Below are 8,510 nucleotides of genomic sequence, written 5' to 3' on the forward strand. Positions count from 1 at the left end.
TGTTCTTCAATTGATATTTAAATTGTAAACGATAGTTTGAAACTTATATTAATATACCTAATTTGAAATCTCATTTTATTTTTTTCCTTTCCAAGCGTGAAGTAGGACAAGTTGGATTGAAGGATAACACATCGAAGACAAAGTATCTGCTAGCAGGATAAACCAATCTCGTTAGGGCTCGCGTTGCTATCGACGGAGATGAATTTGAGGCGGTGGACGAGTTTGGATCATTGGTGACGTTAGACAACAACTGTAGAAGAGTAATTCCGACGTATAATAGCAGGGGACCAAGTACTTCACATGACGATTCAGTCCTTTCACCAATTGTTGATGTCTTGAAATATAACCCTTGGAATGTGTAAAAACTGTTTTGGAAGTTATTTCATAAAATGGTGGTTGAAATACGTGCTTTACAATAAGTATTTCGTCGTTTTTATATCACTTTTTTGTACTTTATGACCTTCAAGGTCATAACTCAAAAATGTACCGTACGATGATTTTGAATTTTCGACCAGAGATTCTGGACGTCATAACGAATCGAATGGTGTACTCAGATTCTGTGGTGCATTTTTTTATAATAACGGTCTTTGGGAGCACCGTGGTGTGCTTAGGACCATCTTCAGGGAAGTATGTGAGAATGCCGTATGGAGGAGTAGGAGAAACCACTAGCTGTCGAAGCTATGCGGAGAGCCCAGTATCCAGAAAATCACTAAAGCTGAATGGATACAATAGTCGGGACATATTGTAAGAAAACCGGATAGCAATCCCACAAAAATGATATTCGTCTCGAATCTGGCCGGTTTAAGACGTAACGCGCTTGGCGAGTTAGGTGAGTGGACTAAGTAGAATAAAACCTTGAAAGTGTTGGACACTCAAGAAACCGGAGACGCTCTTTGAAGCGAGTGCGTAATACTGTGACATAGCTGAAATTCTGAGAGATGTTTCACCAAGAAAGTAAGTACAAACTGAGAATACTGATAAATTAACACTTACTAGTCGTTGAAAGAATCAAGTTTAAAATCGTATAAGTTTCAGATGAACGACATGGCCAAAAAAATTTAACCAATGAGGCTGAGACTATAGTTATATCAGAAAAATAAAATGCTATTTTTTACTGCTAGTCATTCAGTTTGGTATGTATCCTCTCTTCTTCGGATGGATGAGGCAAAAAAAAACAATTTGGCTATACACCACATTTCCACTGAAAATCCACTTCAACTTTATTAATGTTTGTGACTAATTTTGGAGCAGCAATATGGTAAGTGATTAAACAATTTTACGACTCAGTAACTCTTTGCCATTTTACTGAACTTCCTCAACAGGAGATTTCCCTGGCAATCATGATGATGAATGATAAAGTACACCGTACAGTACTTGCTTCATCATAGCTCGAGATTATGCCTGTCTAGTCTAGTTGCTACTGCCTACATTTGTCCTAGTTACAACCGTCTAAGCAAGTATAATTAGTTGCACTAGTTATTATTATAAATAACGTCTGTCACAGCGTCGTCGCTTCCTCGTCGCATACTGGCAGACCACATCGGTTTCTACATCGTAATTTGCTGTCTACATTACTACATAGTTTTCCATGTACGTTCGAACGCTAGATGACTAGTGTTTGTACGCAATGAAGCATAATGTGTAATTAGCGCAGAGTTGATTAGACTCATACATTTTGGCTCCGTGTCGTTGTCGTCGTCATGTTCGGTTTAGGAACCCCGATGTTGGGAGGTACTTCGGTGCACTTCACGTCAAACATACATAAGTATGTCCATTCATGTGGGTGGTGAATTCCACTCCCGAGTGCTTCGTTGATCTTTCGCCGTTTGCTTACAGCTCGTAGCGCCAGCGTGTTGAATTGTGTGCATAAACTGAACTAATGGAATAATTAAGCTCTCTTGTCCATGGGCGAGGGCGGAGTGGGAAGTGATGTGACACTTTCCTGCTGGGTCTTCGAACATGTTTGTATGCATAATCATGCAAACACGTCTCGCTATTGCTATCAATAATAGCGGTGAATGATCCCTCCGGATGATTTGATTTGAGCGTATGAGTGGTGTCGGATTGATACCGACAATATTTGCAAGGTATCATATTACTTTGTAAGACCTTTTGCAATTCTATCTGCCCAGATTGCTGTCATAAAACTGCTTAGTTTGGTTTGACTTCCCTCAGCTGAGAAAATAATTCCCAACGCAATTGGCTTGTCTTCCCAAAATCGCGGAGCAAGGACAATTTGTTAGCTCTCCGAATGCCTGCTGCTGCACAGTTCCATTATCAAACCAAGAAAAGCATGTTAATCTACTGCACATCAGAGCACAAACAGGACACGCTGAAGTCGGTTATTCCTGCTAGCTACAAACAGTTTACCATCGCAGTCATCAACAGCAGTAGTGTCGTAGAGCCGTCGCAGTCGTGTTCGTAGCGGGAGTCATCATGAAAGAGAAAAAATAAACGGAGACTGGCAGATTCAACGTAACGTTAGCAATTGCTGAATTGGCTCGGGATGTGAGCTGCACAAACGGGAGGATGGGACTTGGCAATGAAAACATCTCGTTCAATCGACTGACGACAAACAAAACGAGATGTTCCCCTGTGTCCAACCATCGTCGTCATCGACATCGTCATCATCATCATCAGCATTACCCGGAGGGAATTTGGTTGACCTGCAGAAACAGCTATTTATCAATGAGCACAAAGAGAGAGAATGGTAGGAAAGGGAAAAATTGTCACAGGTTGGAAGAGTTGTCAACATGAGTAATTACAGAACAATTGACCAACTTGCTGGCGGATTGGATATTTTCTGCGCCATATGTTATTGGGATTCCATCGTTTGTCTTATTTTCTGTTAACTGTTTGCTTTTATACCTGTTGAATTGTTTATTCACTATTCTTGTACATCTATAGCTTTTTCATTCTGAAAAACAAATATCGAATTCTAATGTAAATATAATAATGCCAAATGCAAAAAAAATGAACCGAAAAAGGTAAAATTGTTAAACCCAAAATGTAAAATTCATTTATTTACAGCTGCTACCGTCATTAATTTTCTTTATAATTGCAGATCTGAAGTATTGATTCAATATTGGAAATACCAGGATTTGCAACTCTACAGGATACCGCCAACAGTATTCAAGAGATTTGAAGATTCCAAGAGATCCAGAGCTATTCAAGATTTGCTGCTCTACAGGATACAGGAATCAGAGTTTTCAAGGGGTTCGAAGGTTTCGAAAGATCAACGACAATTCAAGTACACCAAAAAATTTAAAGATCAAGATTTCTTTTATTATAACAGCTAAGTATAGAACTTAATTTATTATATTTGTATCCATTTGCATTTTTTGTTGCCCTACCATAGTGTGCTCTTTTACACACAATGGAAGTGGATGAAAAAAAATTTGGCCGATCCTGTTTCTATTACACCTAAACCTCCTGACCCTTTTTCCACTGTTTCCTCAATTCCCTCACGCGTTAAACTGTATCCAGACGGATCGACTGGTTCATTTGTTGTTTATTTCCGACCAAAAATAGGGCCCAAATCAAAGCCCTTAAACATCATTCAGATATCTAAAGATTTAGAGTCTCATTTCAAGTCTATCATTGAAATTTCTAAGGTCAGACCTAACAAATTGAGAGTTGTGGTTAAAGACCTTACTCAAGCTAATAAAATTGCTACTTCGGAGTTTTTCACCCGGGAATATCATGTTTATGTTCCCGCTCGAGATGTAGAAATTAACGGTGTTGTTACCGATTCCAGCTTATCCAGTGAATTTCTTTTAAAAGACGGTGTTGGATATTTCAAGAACACTTCCATTCCAACGGTTAAAATTCTCGATTGTCAACAATTGAGATCCGTGTCCTTTGTAGAAGGGAAGAAAATATTTTCCCCCTAAGATTCATTTCGCGTCACATTCGCTGGATCTGCTTTACCATCTCACATCTCGATTCACAATGTCCTTGTACCCGTTCGCCTGTATATTCCACGAGTCATGAACTGTACCAATTGCAAACAGTTAGGCCATACTTCTGCCTACTGTTGCAATAAAAGTCGATGCGGTAAATGTGGGGGTAACCATCTTGATGACTCTTGCAATCAAGAAAATAATAATTGTTATTACTGTGGCGAAACTAAACATGAACTCTCGAATTGTTCCTTATTCATTCAACATAAAATTAAAATGAAACGATCTCTTAAAGACCGCGCTAAACGCAGTTATTCTGATCTCCTTAAGCAATCGGAAACAAATTCTCTTATTTCTTCTAATATTTATGATTTATTGTCCTCTGATGAGACGGACTGCGATGTTCCTCTTGCTGGTCCTTCTTTTTCAAACCCTGGTTGGTCTAGAAAAAGGAAAAATCTTTCTTCCCCAAAACTTCCCAACAAGGGCCCTAAAATATCACTTAATAGAAATGGTAATGTTCCCAAATCTAATCACGATACTGAAAAATCAAATCAAACTTCCTCTAGAATTTTAAATTTAAAGTCAACACAAGAGTTTCCACCACTATCACCCAAAAACTGTGATAGCTCATTCACACCTTCAAATAAACAAACAAAATCAGGAATTCTGAAATTTTCTCATGTAATAAACTGGATTCTTGAATCAATCAACATACCGCACCCTTTCAGCAAATTTATTCATTCATTACTCCCTGTTTTCAAAACATTTTTAAAGCAGCTTACCTCTCAATGGCCCCTCATTTCTACTTTAATATCCTTCGATGACTAACTTATCGTCTGAGACTAATGATTTTATACATATTTTACAATGGAATTGCAGAAGTATCATACCAAAACTTGATTCATTCAAAGCTATGATTAATAATTTGAAATGTGATGTGTTTTCTATTTGTGAAACATGGCTCACTTCAGATATCAATCTCAATTTCAATAATTACAATATCGTACGATTAGATCGAGATATTCCCTATGGAGGTGTACTTTTAGGGATTAAAAAGTGTTATTCTTTTTATAAAATTAATTTACCTTCAATTCAAGGCATCGAATGTGTAGCTTGTCAAATTAACATACAAGACAAAGATCTCTGCATTGCTTCTGTATATATCCCTCCTAAAGCACTAATTAGACTACAAATGCTTTCTGATATTGTCGAACTTCTACCCTCACCCCGTTTAATATTGGGAGATTTTAACTCTCATGGTGTAGCTTGGGGTTCATCTTACAACGATAACCGCTCCACTTTGGTTTATAATCTTTGTGACAATTTTAATATGACTGTTTTGAACAATGGAGATATGACACGTGTTCCGAAACCACCGGCTCGTCCAAGCGCATTGGATTTATCATTATGTTCAACGTCATTACGGTTAGATTGTAGCTGGAAGGTTGTCTATGATCCCCATGGTAGTGATCATTTACCAATTTTAATTTCAATTAATAATGGGTCAAATAGTACTCGACCAATTGACATTCCGTATGACCTTACATTAAATATTGATTGGGAAATTTATAAATTAAAAATTACAGAAGCTTTAGAGGCATTGCAACACCATCCACTTCTTGAAAAATATGATTCATTTGCGGGTTTAATTTTAAATTCTGCAATACTAGCCCAAAGGAAAAAATATCTTGGCGTTTCAACTAAAAGACGACCTCCTACTCCTTGGTGGGACAAAGAGTGCTCAAAAATTTATGTTAAAAAATCAAACGCGTATAAGATTTTCCGGAAAAAAGGAAAAATCGAAGACTTTGTACGATACATGAAGTTAGAATCCATGTTTAAAAACTTGATCAAAGCTAAAAAACGTGGTTATTGGCGACGATTCGTTAATGAGCTTTCCAGAGAAACATCTATGAATACTCTTTGGAACACTGCTAGAAGAATGAGAAATCGAGTAGTGGCTAATGAAAATGAAGAATATTCAAATCAATGGATATTAAATTTTGCAAAAAAAGTATGTCCAGACACTGTTCCTGCTCAAAAAATTATTCGTGACAATTTTTCTGAACAATCGGTGATGGAACTACCATTTTCTATTACTGAACTGTCTATCGCTCTTCTCTCTTCCAATAATAATGCCCCTGGTCTGGATAAAATAAAATTTTATTTACTGAAAAATTTACCTGACATCGCTAAAAAAATGTTGTTAGATTTATACAATAATTTTTTTGAACTAAACATCATTCCACATAATTGGAGACAAGTAAAGGTGATTGCTATCCAAAAACCTGGAAAACCTGCTTCTAATCATAACTCATATCGTCCAATTGCGATGCTTTCTTGTATTCGTAAATTGTTTGAAAAAATGATTTTATATCGTTGAGACCATTGGGTTGAAAGTAATAATTTATTATCACATACCCAGTTTGGCTTCCGTAGAACTAAAGGAACAAATGATTGTCTCGCATTACTTTCAACAGAAATCCAGATTGCATTTGCTCAAATAGAACAAATGGTTTCTGTATTCTTAGACATTAAGGGAGCCTTTGATTCTGTTTCTATAGATGTTCTTTCTGATAAACTTCATCAAAAAGGTCTTCCTCCTAAATTTAATAATTTTTTATACAATCTACTATCAGAAAAACATATGCATTTCTCTCATGGTAGTTTGTCAGCGTTTAGACTTAGCTACATGGGTCTTCCACAAGGCTCATGTTTAAGTCCACTGCTCTACAATTTTTATGTGAGTGATATTGATGACTGTTTGGTAAATTGCACTATCAGACAATTTGCAGATGATAGTGTGATTTCTGCCACAGGTCCCAGGGCATCCGATTTACAAAGATCTTTACAAGATACCTTGAACAACTTATCCAATTGGGCAATACAACTAGGTATAGACTTTTCAGTTGAAAAAACTTAATATGTAGTTTTTTCTAGAAAACATGAACCAGCTCAGCTCCAACTTATGTTAGTGGGTGAACCCATTACTCAAGTTTTAGTTCATAAATATCTTGGCGTATGGTTCGACTCAAAATGCACTTGGAAAAGTCATATTCGATATTTAATACAGAAATGTCAACAAAGAGTTAATTTTTTGCGCACAGTAACTGGATCGTGGTGGGGAGCACATCCTTGGGACCTTATTAAACTTTATCAAACTACAATTCTATCAGTGCTCGAATACGGATGTTTTTGTTTCCGTTCTGCCGCAAAAACTCATATCATAAAACTTGAACGAATACAGTATCGCTGTTTACGCATTGCTTTAGGTTGTATGCATTCAACTCATACGATGAGTTTAGAAGTGTTAGCGGGCGTTCTCCCCTTAAAAGATCGTTTTTGGATTATCACTTCTCGCATTCTTGTGAAAAGTGAAATTTTGAATCCTATGATAATAAACAACTTTGAAAGACTTGTTGAACTTCAATCTCAAACTCGTTTTATGACTGTTTATTTCAATTACATGTCTCAAAATATCAACCCTTCTTCATTTCCTTCAAATAATATTTACTCATTAGATACCTTTGATTCTACCCTATTTTTTGATACATCAATGTTAAATGAAATTCGTAGTATGCCTGATCAACTACGTATACAACAGATTCCAAATCTATTTCGTGAAAAATATCAAAATATAAACTGTAATAATTCATTTTATACCGATGGTTCTTTTCTCAACGGATCTACTGGTTTCGGTGTTTATAACAATAATTTATCCGTCGCTTACAAACTCGCTTCTGTTTATGTCGCAGAGCTGGCTGCTATTCAGTACACATTAAGTTTTGTTGAAAATTTGCCTAAAGACAATTACTTCATCTTTATGGACAGCCTCAGTGCTATTGAAGCTCTCCGATCGATAAAAAGTATAAAGAGTTCTTCGTATTTTTTGAATAAAATACGCGACCATTTGAGTACTTTATCCGAAATCGCATCACAGGTTACATTAGTATGGATCGCTTCTCATTCTTTAATTGAGGGCAATGAGACGGCAGATTCATTAGCTAAGATCGGTACGGTACATGGTGACATTTATGAAAGACCTATTGAATTCAATGAATTTTTTAGTTCTATACGTCGAGAGTCGCTCGTGAACTGGCAAAACTCTTGGGACAATGGAGATCTAGGAAGATGGTGTCATTCAATTATTCCTAAAGTTTCTTTAAAACCTTGGTTCCACAAATTGGACATAAGTCGTGATTTCATTTGTATGATGTCTCAGCTTATGTCCAATCATTACTGGTTTAATGCTCACCTTCGTCGTATAGGACTCACAGAGGATCACCTTTGCACCTGTGGCGAGGGTTACCACGATATTGAACATGTTGTTTGGTCATGTCCGTTATATCGTGAAGCTAGATCCAATTTAGAAAATTCTCTTGAAGCTCGGAATAAACAACCAAATGTCCCCGTTCGTGATGTCTTAGCAATTTTAGATTTCCCATATATGCGTCTTCTATATTCCTTCCTTAAATCAATTGATGTTCCTATTTAGTACACTTTTGTTTTCATTTCAGATTCTATTTACGCGCTTAACCAGGAATAAGACGTTCCCGAAAATATATTTTGCTCTTGAAGCTGCAGGAACCATACTTATCAAGATTG

General features: G+C 36.7%; 1 long non-coding RNA gene across 1 annotated transcript; it reads left to right on the top strand.

The window, feature by feature from the left end:
• Window positions 1–2,899: 2,899 nt before the first annotated feature.
• LOC129722272 (uncharacterized) lies at window positions 2,900–3,586 on the top strand. The gene is made up of 2 exons (XR_008727580.1): window positions 2,900–2,987; window positions 3,065–3,586. It is a non-coding gene; the product is annotated as an uncharacterized LOC129722272 (long non-coding RNA).
• Window positions 3,587–8,510: the final 4,924 nt, after the last annotated feature.

This window comes from Wyeomyia smithii, chromosome 2, assembly GCF_029784165.1.
Source record: "Wyeomyia smithii strain HCP4-BCI-WySm-NY-G18 chromosome 2, ASM2978416v1, whole genome shotgun sequence".
NCBI classification, from domain to species: Eukaryota; Metazoa; Arthropoda; class Insecta; order Diptera; family Culicidae; genus Wyeomyia; species Wyeomyia smithii.